Raw genomic sequence first — 19,469 nt, forward strand, 5'->3', positions numbered from 1 at the left:
GCCCCCCACAACATCCTTCTCTCTAAACTGGAGAGGTATGGATTTGATGGGTGGACTGTCCGGTGGGTGAGGAATTGGTTAGATGGTCACATCCAGGGGGTAGTGGTCAATGGCTCAATGTCCAGATGGAGACTGGCTCAGGGGCATCTCTTCAATGTGTATAAATATCTGATGGGGAGGGAGGGTTAAAGAAGGCAGAGCCAGAGTCTTCTCAATAGTGCCCACTGACAGGACAAGAGGCAATGGGCACAAAGTAAAACACATTAAATTCTGTCTAAATGGAAGAAAAAACTTTTCTACTGTTAGAGTGGTCAAACACTGGAACAGGCTGTCCAGAGAGGTTGTGGAGTGTCTGTTCTCAGACCTATTCAAAACCTGACTGGCCACGGTCCTGAGCAACCTGCTCTAGATGGCCCTTCTTTGAGCAGTGGGTTGGACTATATGAGCTGTCTTCCTTCACCAGTTATTCTGTGAGTCTTGAATCCCTCATTGCTTCTTACATAACAGTTTTGTCTTGTGTCTTGATAGCACTCAGCTTGCAAGGACAGTAAAGAGAGATTTATCCAGCAAAGCTTCTGGCTTCAAGGAACTCTTCCCTAGCAACTACTCCATCTGAAAATTATCACACATTTTTTTGAGTCCTGGGATGCTTTTAATGTCATTGTCACAGACGGGAGCACAGGCTCAGTGGACAGCATGGGGGACAGAGCAGAGATGATGTCTATTTAAAGGTTGGAAAGCATGGGTTTCTTTGCTATGACATTTGGTACATCTGTCACAAGACAGGACTTGGAAGAACAAAACAATATGTTCCAAAAAGTGTGTGTTGGTAATCTGAGTTAAAATAGTGGAACAGTTCAGACATTTTAGAGGAAAACGAAGACAATGAAAGAAGTGTTGTTCAACTACAATACTCGTGTTTCTCCCTCCTCCCCACCCCACCCCCAAAAAAAACCCCACCCAATGTTTTTCTAGGCTAGAGATATCTGAGAAAGGAATTAGAGGCAAAAATCCCTAAATATATTTTAGAAGAGTTTGTATTAGCCTTTTCCCTTTCACTTATATGTACATTTTCCACAGATATTTTTATAACTCTGGTTTCAGGCGCAGGCTTGAAAGGGTGTTCAGTCTGATTTGTTATTCTGAACTGATAGGAACTCATTGGACTTGTTTTCACCTTCTGGTTTTCTATTTGTTTTTCAATGCTTTTTGTACCACCTGAGTTTTAAGTTCAAACAAATCAGAATCCTTAGAGTGAAATTCTCCTCAAATCACTTTTTCCTAGTTTAAGACAAAAATCACTGATTTTTACAGGCTTGCAAAACATCCATGAACCCATATAATTTCACCTCTTAGCAAGCAAGGCCTGAATGTTGAAAAGAAATCTGAAAATGGACAAAGCTATGGGGATCCTGACCTGACCCAGTGCTGCAGATTAATGTATTTTTGTTTATTTACTAAGTTATTTCTGTTCTCAATAAAGCTTCACAGCTCTCCTAGTCATGCTGACCTAAGCAGATGAAGCGTTGTCCACACTTTTTGTTATGTAAAACTGCAACACTGACTAAACTAAAAAAACCATATGTTTGCTTCACACCTTCAGAACTGCTAGTGGAAGTTAGTGTTCCTGTAACTCTGTCAAATCTTAAATTCCTCACATTTAGAAAATAAGTCACTTGAGAGCAGCTGTTCTGGGTACAGCTAGATAAATGAGGTCCTGAGCACAGGAAGCATTTCCCATACAGTCAGCTACACTGTGCGCTTCCACTGAGACAAATTATCCAGAAAAGGAAAAAAAAAAATGTAGCAGTTGCTTTTAGTTTGGCTCAGGCACTTTAATGGTTGCTGAATAAGCAACTTTTATTAGCTAAGAAATCTGCAGGTGTCTTTTCCCCATTGCTCAGGGAAGAGTTTTATTTGTGTTACCAATAACTACAATTATGTTTTGAAATCTCCAAAGGCAACAATAGTTTTCTCCCAATGTGTTAACTATGAGCTTTTAAAATTATCTGAGGCCTGAACAAGAGTAGACATGGACCACTAACCCCTATCCCGAGTGTTCAACCTGTCCTGATAGGAGTCATGAATAAGAACAGCACAGTCAAAGCATAATAGTCAGACTGGGAATATAAATATGCAGACTCATCATCATCAGAGAAACACAGAAAAGGAAGCCTTAATGGCTAAAGTAGATCTGTCTAAGAGATATGTAAGTCTAAACTGTAAAGTTTTTGCAATTGCAATGAAAAGAGGTTTACACCAATGTGTGCAATTTTTTTCCTTTAAAAACATGGCAGTCAGCTAGACCATCTCATTTTTTTCAGGGTGAAGAAACCTGAACTTCAGAGAGACGTTTCTGTGTAGTGCTCATCTGTTTACAATTGGAAGTGACAGGCTTTTTTCATGGGCTCTCAAAAACAAAATCCTTTGTGAAAGTGTCAGCGTTCTGCCCTATATCTTCTCCCACATGTTCTCTTACCGATGCCTATGACCTCCTTTTGCAGCACCGGGTTGAGCATGGAGGAAGAACACTGGACTGAATAGTGGATCCCAGCCTTCAGGTTGGGGTAGTGAGGAGTTGGATGGGGAGGAGAAAGCTGGGGAGAGTGGTAAGTCTGAACCTGAGGACTCAAGCTGCTTTTACAGACCTGCAAGTCTCTTGCACAGAAGCAGATACCTGAGAAACCTGAAGCCCCGCTGTAGCATTTGCTTCTGGGCTTCTGGCTGCAGAATGTGCTGTGTCCTTACCTTGTCTAATGGGGCTGCTGGCACAGCAGGACCTTTTGCTGGGATGTTAATGCACAGGGACCTTAGCTCTTTTGGGGGATCCTTCTGCCTATGGGAATCCTGTCTGCCTGCAAACCCTTTGCTCCAAGGGCAAGCTGCATTTCATTATGTTTTGCTAACTACCCAAACTGATGTGTAAGAGCATGTAGATCGTGAAGAAAATATAAAACCAAAGATGCTGTGCTTCTTCCCTGGCCTGAGGATCTGATGCAGATATGTTACTGGTCAGGTCACCCATGGTGAAAGCAGTGTAAGAAGCAGTGAGGTGCATAGTCGTGCTTATAGAAACACTGAGGTCAGTGCTCAGTAGACCCAGTTGTCAAGTGGGAGGTAAAAACAAAAGTCAACTGGGAGGCGTGTGAAGTAGTTGAAAAGATCTTCCAACATATTCAGCAGATGAGGTCTCACAAGAGAGCTGTATTAATATAAAAACTGTAAACTGAAGAATACCATTTCCCATTCGCTGTTGCCACTCAATAGTAACACATCAGTGGAAGTTCAGTTTTACAGTATGATAAAGCCACAGATTAGCAATTAGACAAGATGGTCATTGCATTGCCTGGCTGGTTCTGCACCATGTAACTGAAGTATCCTGTAAAATATCTATCTATAAATAACTAAACCCATACAAGCAAAACTGTAATAGCATGTTTTACAAGCAAAGGTGAAGAATATTTCACGTTTTAAACTTAATCTTCAAAGTTGAGTCCAAGAGAACAGAGAGATAGCAAATAGTGCGATAGTGCTCTCTGGTGGAAGCAGAGCACCATCTGATTCACCAGGCAAAACAGAATCTGGTCATGGGTAGTGTTTTCGGTGCAAGGATGATAAAAACAGGAATGCAAGCTGCCAGAAATCATATACTCTGCGGAACTATTGAATCTGCTGAACTGCAGATGATAACGGGAGCTGCAAAACAGTTTCAGAGGGGAACAGAGTTTGTGGTTAGCCCAGCACTAACATGCGTGGGAGAGGAGAGGAGAGGAGAGGAGAGGAGAGGAGAGGAGAGGAGAGGAGGGGAGAAGGAGAGGAGAGGAGAGGAGAGGAGAGGAGAGGAGAGGAGAGGAGAGGAGAGGAGAGGAGAGGAGAGGAGAGGAGAGGAGAGGAGAGGAGAGGAGAGGAGAGGAGAGGAGAGGAGAGGAGAGGAGAGGACGGGACAGGGGGATGTATCAGAGATGATAAATTAAAGTTTAGGCCTATATCAGACAGGATTTTCAAAAGGCATTCTTTCTGAGGTAGGATATCAAAGACCTGGTCATACCACTGCATTTGGAAGATGCTTGGTACAAAATCAGAGACTGAGACATAAATATTGCTGTGTTTGTAGCTTCTGTTCTCTGAGCCTAAGAGAAGGCTTAACAGGCAACATATCACCTAATCGTAAAAAGGCCTTAATGCTATTGTTTTAAAAGTATTCATAATTTTCAACAAAATGCAGAAAGGCGTTAGTCAAAGGTGATGTAAACTGTTTACTCTGATTCATTTATTGGCAACCTCATCTCTCAAGGTTTGATTAAGAAGCACAACCTTGGCTTTATCAGTAGGAAATATCCCACAGAGATAAATGGATGGGATAAACATACAAATAAATAATTGTTAAATCAGATATGCATGTACATATATAAGTTCTTGGAATTTATTTTAGCGTATGTCATAGCATTAGTGCCTACAGGCAGTGAATGAGATAGCTCAACACCTCGTTACTGTTCAACTCCAAAATACAAAGAAAGATCTTTCCTGTGCCAAAGGGTTTAAATACAAAGTAGAGAAGAGAAAATCAGAATAAGCATAAAGTATTATTATCCCATTTGACAGAGTTGAAATTTAGGTATAAAGAGCCTGAGTCAGCAAAACACATAAGCACATGCTTAAACACATTCAGTTCTTCAAATATTTTTATGTATTTTGCTGAATTGAAACAGCATTAAGCACATTCCTATCATCTTCATTGGATGAGGGTTATTTGACTCAGAAAGGACTTCTGAGGCAAAAATAAGAATTTGCCTGGGAGCAGCCTTTTCTAGACGTAGTCTCCTAAACCCCTTAATTTGGAAGTTTTAGTCACCCAAGGCAACCTATGCAGAGTAAGTAACTGGATTTAGTAAAATTACCTACACCGAAAAAAAACCCCGTCTTATATTATCCTATCCCAAAATGTATGCCAGGAACATGGCAGGAAAATTATAGGGGAGGTGTTTAGGAGGAGGGCATATCACAAAACTGCAACTGATGATTCCTTTGCCAGAATGCCATTGTTTGGGTCAATATTTGCTGTACAGGTTAATGTTGGCTGAGCATTAACATGAAACAAATGTGTCTTATAGTGATATCTGCCAATATTTAACAGGGAGCTCATACAAACATTTCTCCCTTGGCCTTTCATTAACTTTGTTCCAAGGATCTGTGTCCCTGAACACAGGAGACTCAGGGCAATGGAAATTTGGGCATTTCTTCTTCATTTTTTTGGAATCAAGCAAGAAAAGAATAAGCCAACACAAAGCGGAAATGTTATCCCCTTGTTCCAGAGTACGCTGATAGCCCAGAGGAAGTTTGCTGATGCAACAGAGCACATCTACGTAGAAGGCAAAGAGAGACTTAGTATTTCTAGATATAGCTGGAATAATTCAGCTCTGGGTTAATTTTTTTTTATGATTTTTTTTAAATGATCACTAAGGCTAAAGCATCTTTATGGAGGCTAATGCAATAACATTGGAGAAATGTGAACCTTGAGCTGCAAGAAAATCATTCCAAAATTCCATTTGACTTTGTGGTGTTATTTCTAACTGGACATCCAGAGAAATTCCCTCCTGCTTGTGGCCAGACCAATTTTATTGCCTGTATGTTTGGTGGTACTGGTGGCTTGGAGAACCAGGTCATGCACAGTCACTGCAGGGCTGTCTGCCTTCACCCTCCAACTCCTGGATCCTCGCAGGATGCTCACTTACTTTTTTTCCCTGATTCCCAGTTCCTGAACAGTAAAGGTGACTATGTCACCAGAAATGAATATTAGTTACCGTTTGTATGAAAAACAAATCACCATGTATATCCTTAACATCATTATTTGTGTTCATCCAAAGGAATTTAGAAACTGGACTTTTTAATTTATGCAAACAAGATGAATGAAGAAGTTGTTTCCTGAAGCTGAAGGAATTGCCTCTTCAGGGCCCATCTATTTATTACTCCTGAGAGATGTCAAACAGCTCTCTGCTAAACTATATGGTGATTCAAATGCAGATATATGTTTTCCATATCTTTTCAATGTCATCATCTTCTGTCTATGAATTGAGGTACAGGTACTGGGTTTGTCTATTTACCCATCAGTGTTTTTAGAAGTTACACAGGAATTTTTTTTTTTCCCCTAAAAAACTTGCTTTCCCGGCAGACAGATGAAATCCCATTGCAAGGATTATTCCTGTACTGTGATTCAGGTGCTGCAATGTAAATGATCTAATTTTTTACTGACTTAATTCTGTAAACAAAGAGGAAATTATTCAAGGAATGTCCTTGAGAAAATGAATGTATGCCCTTCTGTAAGTCATTCACAGAAAAATTAGATGCAGCAAGTAAATATTCAGTTTAACTTTCCTCTGTATTACCACATGGTGGCCACATAACCCCAGCGATGTGGGCTGCTGCTGCAGTAACACTGAGAAAGCGTTGATAATTCCAGTACCTGTTTTCTATGCACCCCACACGAAGAGATTTCATCTACACTAAGGTCTTCTGTGCAAGTCCTACAAACTCACTGATATCTTCTAAAAACTCAGGTAATATAACTCCACAAACTATGAAGTCTGATTATTGGACTGGTTATTTAGACTGAAACTAGTTGTGATCAAAATACTAGACATATAGTACATGTCAGACATGTACAAACATAAATGGATGACAATTGGAAAAAATCTTGTAGAAATCCTCAAATTCCATTTTTCAAGTTCTTCTGAAAATGAGTGAATTTACTGTAATAAACTATGATATTTTAACATTATTTACATTTTACTTTTAATAATGACAACATGTAACATAAAGATCAGGAACATTTTAATGATGCATTCATTACATCAGTTTCTGTATAAAAATTGGTTTACTTTAAAACAAATACCATGTTTGATCTGTCAAAATATTTCTACAGAGAACTAAACTCAACCCTGATGCAGGATTAGAGTGGGTACACTTTTATCATTACAACAGTGTTTTCCTGGTTCAGTCCTCAGTACAACACCCAATGCCCCCCCGGCAGCTGGGGATGGCATTCAGGTACTCCAAACATGGCCCACAGGAATGGGACCAAAAGGGTTTGATACACATCACCTGCTCCCCTGGGATGCCTGGGAAATGCTCGAGAGTCTGACTTTAATCAGTTGTCAGAACACATGTCAAAATTCAGAAAGAATTACATATAAAGGCCAAATACATAGAAAATAGGGGCAAGTCCACCTGTCAGACTTTTAACTAGAACCGACTGGAGATTGCTTTTATTTCCCCCAGGAATAGTTTGGCATTCTTGGGAAAAAATCGAAACCTGAAAAAATCAAAACCTGAACACTCTCCAAATTTGGTGAACACACCAAATAGTGAATCAAAAACACTGCCATGGGACTTGTAAGAATTGTGACCATAATGCCACATGCATCCATCATCTGCTGTGGGCAGGGCTCTAGGTGAGGGAAAAGAACTTACCAGTAGTTGCCCATGCTGCACTGTGAAAGAGGTCCTTTGGCCAGGAGCCTGTCCCTGAAACTGAGTGGAGACATGACGCAACTGAACCACATTGCCCATGAGGCACTGTGGCATCATCTCCAAAACAAAATATTATAATTTTTGACAAAAACCCAGAATCTTTTCAGGTTTAGACCTTTTCCTTTTTGGGTCTAAATAAGTATTGGAATTTTCCATGGAAAGCAAATACTTCTCTCAAAATACTTTCTGTCTCAGTTTTTTTCTTTAGAAATAAATTACAAATCGTGGGGTTTGATCTACTCGCAAAGTCTGAGGAACCATCTCAAATAAAATTGGAAAAATTGCTGTTTAAAAGCAGCCTTATTTAAACTTATTAAAACCCTTTAGCCTGCAACACTGTATGTCATAAACAACATCAGTAGGAAGAGCTTTCAGAAGGGCTGTCCAGCTTCGTCTTAACCTGTGCAACCTGGTGGAGATGATCCAGCTTTTACAGGGCTGCCTCTTACAGATTCCCAAAGCAAGCCGTAGCCAAACCAACGCCTACCCGGACTAAGCTGGGGGAACAGGATGCAGATTTGACAAGCCAAGGCTTCTCCATGGCAAAATCTCATCCCCACTGACCCATGACCTATTGCATCTGCCCAGGTCTGCTGGCAGGCCTTTCCCACTGCCATTTTGTGCTACAGTTCTTCCCAGGTGATTACAGCTTCTGCAGAAAAATACAAACTGACTATCAGCACTGACATGGTAGAGTTTCCTTCCTCAGTGCAAAGAGGACAAATTCCAGCCTAGGTTAAAGTGGAACGAGGTGAGCCCAGGTTCCTAGATGGGTGAGCTAGCCCAAAATTCAAGTACCTAGAGAACCAGCTGGTAGGGACACACTACTTTCTGTGAACATATTTTTCTGTGTAGAAGCCCAGATCTAAAGCACCATGTTTAAAAACCTCCTGGTAGCTCCCCAGGGAAAAGAGATCATGCACAGAATGAATCCCCTGATGGACATAATTATTCAGCCAAGGGAGAGAGGACAGGCAGCATGCAGCCAGGGTGGGGACACTGTGGGTGATTTCTGCCATGTCACAGAGCCAAATTCACGATGCCAGAAAACGTCACTGGGGGACAATCACCCCGCAGCTTCCCACACCTTTTCCCCAGGATTTTTGCACCGGGCTATAAAGTCATGGGATTTAGAGCAATGAGAAATTCAAGTTCTTTCTGAAATGGCTTTGTAATAATGAGCATTGTCTCGGAAAGCTGGAATCACGTCTTGCATATTCCTGAGAAAATGCCTTCATTGAGAAGAGGTGCATTTCAGGGAAATACCATTATTGTTTCAGGTTGCCCCTTTGTGTGTTCTGTAAATCTTCAAAGTGGTTGTGACTATAATTCATCTGGGCTGTGGGCAGAAGGAGACATTTCTCCCAAGAGAGGGACAGACTACATGTGTGTGTGGTCTAAGAGAAAGCAGCTTTAATCATGCGCTGAGAGTAATAGGCATTGTACTGTGACTAAATTTACTGTGCTTTCTGGCAGACTCTTTCTGTGGGGAGAAGTGGTGCATTTCGAGCTCTAATCTTTGTTTTGTCTGTAGATTTTCACTCTTTCTATACTAACTTGATACTAAGGGCCTGATCTTCACAAAATAGGGCCCAAAGTCAGCATCTACTTTTGCAAACTCGAGTACCTACCACATGTGCGTCTGAGTGCAAATCAGAAGTGACTCACAAAGAGCTCTGGACACGTGGCTCTGCAAAGTCCCTTTTTGCTTTCTTGTATGTTAAAGATTTTACACAACTGTAGTTATGTTTCTGAGAATAAGATGATGGCTGTTTAGTTCAGAGATACATTTTATTCTCATCTCATTGCCAAAGGCAACTGAAATATTGAAGTACAAGCATGGTTTATAAGCAATGTAAGAAAAAAATAGTTGTATGGTTTGTTTTTTTAAAATTTATCTGAGAACAAGAAAGAAGGAAGTACAGAAAATAGGACTGAGGCTTTTTATTTTAAACGCAATAAGTACAAAAATCTACAGAAGAATAGGGAGATAACACTGTAGTGAAGTTGTGTGTCATTTTATGCTGCAGAGAGCAAGTAAGGGATGTGTAACATGCTTCCTCAGTCTTCCCCAGCTCAGCTTTTCTACAGATTTAATTGGCAAGGCTGCAGTCTTTTCAGATCTTTTCAGATTTGGTCATCCTCTTTGAACAAAATTAAGAGAATTAAGGCCAAATCCAAGCATGAAATAACACCATAAGACCCTCATTGTCCTTGTGAAATGGACAAACATGATGTGTTTTCCTTCAGTTTGATTTACACCATCAGCATTTGGAAGCACAGTCATTGTTTAGCCAAACCTGCCAAATGTTTTCTATTTAATTACACAATGCAACCACAAACTCTCCTAGGAAAAGATTTTTTATTTATTTATTTAAGTTGATGACATACTACCAAATAACTAGACATAATTCTCAGAAAAAAACTTCTTTAGAAGCAGCATTTATAAGCAATGTAAGAAAAAAATAGTTGTATGGTTTGGTTTTTTTTATCTGAGAACAAGAAAGAAGGAAGTGCAGAAAATAGGACTGAGGCTTTTTTATTTTAAACACAATAAGTACAAAAATCTACAGAAGAATAGGGAGATAACACTGTAGTGAAGTTGTGTGTCATTTTATGCTGCAGAGAGCAAGTAAGGGATGTGTAACATGCTTCCTCAGTCTTCCCCAGCTCAGCTTTTCTACAGATTTAATTGGCAAGGCTGCAGTCTTTTCAGATCTTTTCAGATTTGGTCATCCTCTTTGAACAAAATTAAGAGAATTAAGGCCAAATCCAAGCATGAAATAACACCATAAGACCCTCATTGTCCTTGTGAAATGGACAAACATGATGTGTTTTCCTTCAGTTTGATTTACACCATCAGCATTTGGAAGCACAGTCATTGTTTAGCCAAACCTGCCAAATGTTTTCTATTTAATTACACAATGCAACCACAAACTCTCCTAGGAAAAGATTTTTTATTTATTTATTTAAGTTGATGACATACTACCAAATAACTAGACATAATTCTCAGAAAAAAACTTCTTAAGAAGCAGCATTTATAAGCAATGTAAGAAAAAAATAGTTGTATGGTTTGTTTTTTTAAAATTTATCTGAGAACAAGAAAGAAGGAAGTACAGAAAATAGGACTGAGGTTTTTTATTTTAAACGCAATAAGTACAAAAATCTACAGAAGAATAGGGAGATAACACTGTAGTGAAGTTGTGTGTCATTTTATGCTGCAGAGAGCAAGTAAGGGATGTGTAACACGCTTCCTCAGTCTTCCTTCTCTCCATCTGTCCTTCTGCCCTGCTCACTGTCTGTCACAGCCAGTCCATCCTGTCAATCTGGAGTTTGGCTTTAATTAGCTCAGAAGAGAAGGTGTCTCATTGTCACAAGATGTAACTACAGTGAGTAGTTCAGATTCTTTCAAAGGCAGATTGTACTTTTATGAATAAAAATACCATCTGAAGTTGTATTATCTCGAGTCGTAAGTATAATCCTTTAGGGCATAAACTGATCACCAACAGGCTTGACAAAAGACTGTCTTCAGGCAGTGTATTATTATCAGTGATGAGTGATAAGTTATGTTATTTTCCATACAGAAGTACTGACTTGCAGTCAAAATGGTCTTTTAATTTATTAGAACAACACGACAAGGAAGAAAAAACTGTAATGTCTTTCCAAGAAAGACAGGCTCTTGTACACAAAGCATCCACTCAGAGTAGACAAGGCAGTGGGCACAGTGCTGGAGTCACTTTTCAGATGGCAGACAGTTTTCAGATTTAAAGGAACGCTATAAAGTAACCTTAAATTTATCACTAAAGAAAGCAAACCTGCTGATCAGAAAAATGAACTCTTTCCTCCTCCAAAAATATTCCCTTCAAACTCTATAGCTCATACCCTCTGAGGGTTTGGGATGTATCTCCTTTTGCTTTCCATTGCTTTTGTGGTGAGAACGGTAGCTTGACCTTAGTAATTCCTTCTCTCACATTTTGTTTTTCACAGGTCTCAGGGGCTTTGGGGTGAGCAGTTCCACTCCTGATGATCACATCGCCTCTTGTCAAACAAAACATCTTCTCAGGGGACTGAGAGTAGTTGTCTCCCCTTGCAGCTCCTGGCAAGAGGAAAATGGACTCACTGGCAGCCAGAGGCTACTGAGTGCCCATAACTGCTCTGGGGCAGTTGGGTAACAAAAGAAAACTGGTATTTTCAAAGCAAAAATAGTGGGCTGCAACACACTGTGGCATGGCTAGCATCCCAGAAGGATGGGCTGCTGGACATCACCAAGGAGAGGGAAGTTAACAGTACTGGTGGCCAGTCTTCAGCAGTGGGGGTAATGCACTGGTGGTAGTAGTGGTGGTGGTGAGAGACCTTGTGTCCTCAGCCCCCAGGAGCTCTCCCCACTTGTAATGGTGACAGCATATGTAGGTATGTCCTCCAGCAGCAAAAAGGGGACAAAGTCCCAGCTGGGGTGGAGCAGTGGGGGGTGGCAGAGCAGTTTCTGAGGGCACCCCAAGACAGCACCATGTGTGTGGTGAGCTCAAAGCCTGCAGGGACAGAGCTGACCAGGCCCCCAAAACACAGACTCCAGTGTTCAACCTTCCCTGATTCCTCTCCTCCATGTGCAATTTCCTGAAAAAGGGTGTATCATTCAAAGTGTTTTTAAATAGGTTACACATTCCTCATCGTTATTTTAATTTTAAAATGTTCTGCAGAACTAATTATTTTTAATGCTGCTTAAAAAAAAAAAAGGTGTGGTAAAATAATATTTTTAACTCTAGCAATTTAAATTGAGAACTCTTATAAAATTACCAACAGTCTTTTGAATTGCAGCTCAGAAAGAGATATTTCCTTTTATGACACTCACTCCCTTCTTTATATAATATTTAACCCATGGAGCTGTAAAGGTTATATGAGCTGCATACTTCAGAAGGTTTATTCCTCATCCAGTTGTTATGACACACAAATAAGTGACCAAGTAAAGCTAAATAAATGAAGCAGGAGAAACACAAGCCAAAGTGAAGTATGGCTTATTCTTAATCCTGCCTCATTTGGGGCACTTCTTTGTGAGAATCCCGAAGTAGCTAGTTATAGAAAACTTATCCCTGGTGCTCATGTGATCAGGTAATGTACTCGATTCACACAAACAGGTAATCCACAGGGCTGCACTCTAGACGGTTAAGTGGCTTTAACGTAAACTCCTATTGCAGAAGGCTGGAAAGCAGATAAAAGCTTCATTTGTCTTCTGAGCCCTCGCCGAAAATCTGCCCGTTATACAGTGCAGACCTGTATGAAGGCTCCTGGTGCCTTTTTGATGTGGGGGACGGTGTACTTTCAGCGAGGAGTGAATAACCGGCACAGTCCTGGCTCGACTTGTCTGCTCCCCACAGCAGGATCAGACCGTGGGCAGGGGCTTTGCTCTGTTGCCTGGTGTCAGCGAGCTGCAGTGGCCGGTCAGCTGGCCCAAAGGCATTGCCATGGGAGGACACGTCCCTTGGTTCACAGATAGAGAGAGCAACAAAGGTTTGTTTATGGCTTCCATGAAAAAGTTTTTTTGTGTAAGGATATTTATCATCTGCTCATGTCATCGTTCCTGGGTTTCTGGTGACAGTTGTGGCATGGACAGCGTACAGAGTCTTTTATCTGTGAATGTTAACATTTCTTTGAAGACTAAGCATGAAATATATTAGAAGAAGTTTACTGATAGAAGAGCTGGAATGACTTCATAAGAGGAGAGGATCACAGAAACAGACACATAACTTTGTGGCCTCTGTTTAGAAAATACAACTATGTTCAAAAGCACAAAACTAAACAAATTTTGCATTTGTTTCAGAGGTCTGAAATTGGGACCCAATCCACCCTCCAGTGAAGCCAGCAGGAGTCTTCCCATTGACTTCAATGAGCTTTTCATCCAGCCTCTGTTTGGTCTTCAGTTCTTTGTGATTAAACTTCTTTCCTTCTTTCCTGATAATGCAGACAAGTTTTGATGAAGTTGGCATGCAGTACATGTCCATCACACCCTGAGACATGAGCTTCTAAAAGGGATGCAGGTATCCAAAGCCACTTCCCTCGGCGCAGAGACAGCTGTCCTTCCTCCCAGGTGGCTGTGGTGTAAAGTGGTGGGATACTGTCAGCCTCTGTATCTCCACTGCCTCCCGCAGCTTCTCATGCTCTTATGGTTCAGGATAAATTTTATTTCAAATCTTGAATTTTTGCAAGTCTTGTTGATACTTTCTGTTTTCCTTGAATGCCAGCTGTTCTAGGATTAAGTAAGTAAAGCATTTGATTTACAAAAACCACCAGCCTCGAACCCAGAGTTTTGTGTGTATCTTTTAAGTGGTGTGCCACAAACCAATTTACGATTAACGAAGGCCCATGTCATCTAACAAAGCCGAATCTGGCAGTGTGATGTTAATATCTAAAAGCAGATACTGGTAGCTCATGGAGATCCATAAATGCATGTTCAAAATCCATGTTCTGGAAATCCCCTCGTTTTAAAAATTTTTCCTTTCCACTAGGGGTACTTGTTAAGTTTGGGTCAATTTGTGCTGCTGCTGATGCCATTAAAATATTGAAAATGCGTTTCTGAATGAAGCTAATTCATTACTTTGCAATTCTGAGCTTCTGGAAGCAAAAACCCACGTGGGCTGCATGCCACTGAGATATACTACACCAGTTCTGCAGTCTTCGAAACCTTCATAATCTTTTGTGTTTGCTGGTAGGGACAGCCCACCCAGCATAAAAAGGCATGCAAACGATTTTAACAGACAAGCATTGTGTTGACCAAGTTTTCCAGCATTAAACTATCCAGAAAGATTTAGACAAATTTTTCCCTATGGTAAAATGCGTATGTTAGTTTAAAGATGAAGAGAAATGAAATGTGTTATTTATAGCCTGAAATAGCCTTAATATTACACACAGGTGTATTTCACTTAATCATTGTTTTGATAAATGCCCACAGTGCTAAACACCTAATGTACAACAGGATGTGGTTCCCACTTAAATTAGCAGATGCTATAATTTTGGATTGTTAATGATGGACCTGTTTGCCAATAAAAACAACTGATGGATCAGCATGTGTGAGCTACTGAACCTCAGCAAAAGCCCAAACTAATGAGAGAGAGAGAAAAATGCTTCAGGTCACAGTCAGCAGATGGGAACTGGCCAGATGTCTGTCTGGGGCAGGGAAAGTGCAGCATGTATTTAAATATATATCTATGTTTTTATATAGCAGCAACCACTGGGAAGTTCAAATACTTGGACTAACCAAAGCAATAGTTTTGAAGTTTACTTTTGCAGTTGGGGTACAAAAATAAATGAAAAAGGTACATCTCTAAATCTGAAACTTCAGCTATCAGTTGGCACTGAAATGGTCATTACATGCAATTTAGAACACAAGAAACAAACTCAAAATGTTGCAAGTCAGATGAAAGCTGCATTAGGTGATTTTGGCAACATAAGATGCCATCTGTGAGCAGCTGAAAATAAAATTGCGTTTTAATTTTCTCTTATATTTTTATTAAGCAAGACATGCTATAAAATGTAACGTCTAAACAACATTTTTTGCAAAACTGTGTGACACATGCAAACAAATGGAGAATATTAGCTAAAAAAGATTAAATCATGCCATTTCTAGTAAAGAACCAAGTTATACAGTTACATATTAAAAGCTAAGCTAGCTAATTTCCTAAACATGCAGGCAGTAAATGTATGATTGAAAATGTCAGGATTTTTTTAATCACATGCTACTGCAAAATTACACATATCATATATCTCTGAGTAAAATAAATAAAACCTGCTTATTTTTCACTGAAACAACTTGCACTTCTGCCCAGATTCAGCAACCTGGTCACACTGTCTCTAAGAGATTTATTCATCAGCTAAAAGATACACAGGTGCTTAAGTGCCTGACTGGACTGGGGCCTATAAGACAAAATTCATTATGGGTAGAAATGCAATTTGTTCATGGATTCAAGCAATCTGAGCATTTCATTTAACTCCTCTATAAATGGAATTTCCCTGTACGCAGTTCACAGCAAGCATATTTTTCCACAGGGATCGGATCCAGACCTCACTGGAGTCAATGACCATCTTCCCACTCGCTTTGGTGGGTTCTGGATCTGTCCCCAGCTGTAAGCAGGGTACGTCTGCCTGCCAGCGCCAGCCCTGTGCTTCCCCCTAAGTCAGGGTGTTCTTGGCTGATGGGTGCTTCACCGTTACGTTGAGGGAGCCATAGTACTCAAGAAGGAAGTTGCCATGAGGAAAACAGTTGTGTTGTGCTTTTTGATGTCAACATTAAACAAGAAATACAGGAATTTTCCTTTGGAGAAACCCCCCTAACCCTTTAGGACATTTGGGTGTAGAAAGGCCCCAGCAAGGGCAAGATGCAGCGGGAGACAAATGGGGGCATTTTTGCCAAAACTCATCTCCTGCTGTTGCACCTGGAAAATGGGCTCAGATATACCATAGCAGTGGCAAGAAAATGCTGATAGCAAGTAGGGACAGTGCTGGAGGGCAAGGGGAAGGAGGAAAATGGGAGATACCTGGCTGCCAATGTCTTCCTTGGCTGGTGCAAACAATGTTGGATGCAGTATGACACAGATACACCCACACTGGGGGAAGAAGATTGTTGTCAGACAAACACCCGTTTCTGGGGCTTTTCTCCTGCTTTTACACCCTCTTTGCCCAGGCAACATCCTTTTTATTCAAGAGCTACAGCTAAGACAGCTGTAGGACAGGAGCCTGTATATTGTCTTTCAAAAAGTTTCAGGGAAAAAAAAAAGCCAGAATCCTATAGCGTCTGTCGTGGTGTGTGTGCTTTGTATCATGCACGATATTGTGTCTAAAATATACGCCACTCACTCAAAATGTTGGAAAGAAAGGTAGAGGTTATTCAAGCACAAGAGAGCTCCTGTTTGATGGTTTGACTGAACAACAATAGAAATCTGCACCTGCACAAGTTTCTGCCAAAACTGATCTCACACAACTGTTGATCTTGATTAAATTCATTAGACTGGGAGAGATGGATTTCTATACATCTTATTGTGCGTGTTTTATGGGTTATGCTCCTGGGTGGAATATAAGGTGGTTTTTGTTCAGGAGACAGTAGGAAAATCATGCTGAGACCCAGGCCTGCTTTAGAATTCAACAGATTCAGCAAAAACTTTGGCCAGGACTTATTTTGGACTTCAGTAAAACTCTATTATAAGAGTTTCCTTAAGTTTAAAGGAACTGTCTGAGAGTTTGTATATATTATAAATCCTATTCTGTACAGATTTTGCCTGCAGTAGCAAAGCAGCAACATTTTTCAACGATTCTGGCTTAAGTTATAAAGCTCTATCCTGGAGCGATGAAATTAGAAAAATATTTTACAAAACCAGAACACAGGTCACATATTTGCAATATCTTTCTTTAGCGTTAGCCCTCTTTGAAAGAAGTTTTATGTCACAGCTGCACAGCACACATTGACTGGTTGCATCCAAAATATGGAAAATAAATCACAGGTTTGTCCACACATTTGACAACGTAAGGAAAACAAACAGGCTTTCCTTGCTGATACTTATTCCTCCCTTCTACCTATGCTGTGGGGATGTGTCTTTGTATATGTATACACAGACATACAGAAACATACACATTTAATTTCTGCTTTTTCACTTTCCTTTGATTTACTGTTGTGCAAACAAAAGGCTTGAGACCTGATTATAATCTTACTAAGTTAATCAGGCTATTTATGTCAGTAATTAATCAATGTTGCATGTAAAGGCTCACAACCTGCCCCAAGGTACATAATTTACCCTTGCCTTTCACTTTGCATCATCATTTGCATCAGTACAAAGGGAGTACAAATACGTGTGCTGCTGTATTCTCTGTTCACCCTTTACTCATTTTGCGCAGAGGCATATGACAACCGAAATCTGTGGTCAGTAAAAAGATGAAACTGAAATAAAATAGCAGCATAAGGAATTTGGCATTGTCTGATGTGAAATGGGATGGTGGCTTTGCCCATGTCCTGGTGAACAGAATCCCCATCCCACCAAGCTCCCCTGCCAGAGGAGCACCAGGCAGTGCTCCTGTCAGCAGATGCGTCAAAAAGAATGGGAATGGGAGACTCCAAAGCATGAGCTCCCCTCTTACCCGCATGGCTCACAGCTGTGTACTGCCAGAGATAAAGGTCTACAGCAGCACATCTTTTGGAGAGCTCTGCCTTGTTGCAACTATGCTGAGGTGCATCTATGGAGAAACAAAACAGCTCGCCAGGGTTGATATTCTGGCACTGAGATACATGGACACATTTTGTGTGTGTGCCTAAGTGTGCATATGTTTGTGTACACTTGGGTGTAGGCTTACAGAGCTAGAAACAAGAAGATGTCACAACAGCAGGTAAACAGAGTACATTGTTGAATGTATAGCTTAGAGCTGCCCTGAGCTCACAGCAAACTGTTTATAAAGGAATTATTTTAATGTAATGCAACCCTCTCTGAGATAAAACATGGGTATTGTTTGAGAAGAAGCAATGACATTATTCAACATTCCATACCAAGACAGTACCTCCCTGCTATATCAATGTCTTTCAAAGCAGGATTAATTAAGTCCATTCAAACTGAAATTTAGGCAGAGTGGGTTACGTGAAAAGGAATAAGATCTGTAGTGAACCTACATTTCTTTAAAGGATGTGGCATCAGTATTAGTCTAAATGGAGTTACTAGGTTCTTGGGTTTTGCAAAATTTAAGAAATTGGTGAATACATTTTTTAAAAAGAACTGTTTCCTGCTAATGTTTTTATGGCAGATTCAGGAAGAGAACACAAAATTAAGTGTTTGCAAGAAAAAGTGTGAAAACATTTTAGTCCTGACACATCAAGGGGGTCAGCTGACCAGAGGACTTGAAATACCACAGGACTAGACAAAATTAGGGCACCTTTAAAAAACAAATGTGAAAAGTGGCAAAATCATTTTCACATATACTGACACTGAGGACTTGTGCCTGATTTTAAGAAGAACTTAAAAGAAAAATTTAAGAAAAAACCCTGCCAGCTTAACCCTTTAATCCTCAGTATGTTGCCTAATTTTTTTGTCCGCTTCAGATCTGTCCTTTCCTCCTATTGCTGCCTGCCACTGGATAGAAACATCTTTCAGGCTCTTGAATTGAGAATTATTATCCAGCTACTCAAACCCTGCTTTGCTATGGCCTTTTCTAAGGCAGGATCTGAAGTAATTTCTGAAATGAATAATTGTACATCCAGATGAAAATGTCTTTGCTACATTCTGTTATTCTTAGCTAAAGATGGAATGAATAACCCTGAAGTGGTGCTCCTTTCTCCTCACTTAATACAGAGAGACTTACACAACTGTAAGTACACGAGGTACTTAACTTTCAGACAGCGAAAGCAGGTGAGATAAATCCTATATTGTTACGCACTGAATTACGTTGCCTGGGCTGCACCTGATCAGGCATTCAAGAAAGGCTTCACGCCAAACCTTAATGTACTCTCTGGGAAACATGAGGAGATTGGGGACAAGAGAATTGACTTGGGATTATTTTGGGATCCTTCCAGATAGATGAGGAGGACCATCCCCTGGGCACATCTGATCCCAGAAGAGACCACAGGACTGTGCGCAACACCCTTGAGCAGAGGAATCAGAGGCAGCTGAGAGCAGTCCAAGGGGCAATGGGCATGAAAACATCCTCTCATTTTATTCAGAGACAAAACTTCCACTGACTCCAGTCATGTAGTTTTATCCATTTGGAAGAGACCATCCAGCAGTGACACCCACGCTGTGGTTACTATGGGGGTATGGAAAATCAACATATTCTCAAAGCAATTTCCATATTCTTAGCATACAGCCCGTGCACTGAGCCCTTATTTGGGTCAATGAGAGTTTCTCATGCAGAACGAGCACAAAAACATGCACAGCCTGTGCCTGAGAGGGGGCATATGCCTGCAATAGCTAAATATTTTA

This window comes from Aptenodytes forsteri, unplaced genomic scaffold, assembly GCF_000699145.1.
Source record: "Aptenodytes forsteri isolate BGI_AS27 unplaced genomic scaffold, ASM69914v1 Scaffold307, whole genome shotgun sequence".
NCBI lineage: Eukaryota > Metazoa > Chordata > Aves > Sphenisciformes > Spheniscidae > Aptenodytes > Aptenodytes forsteri.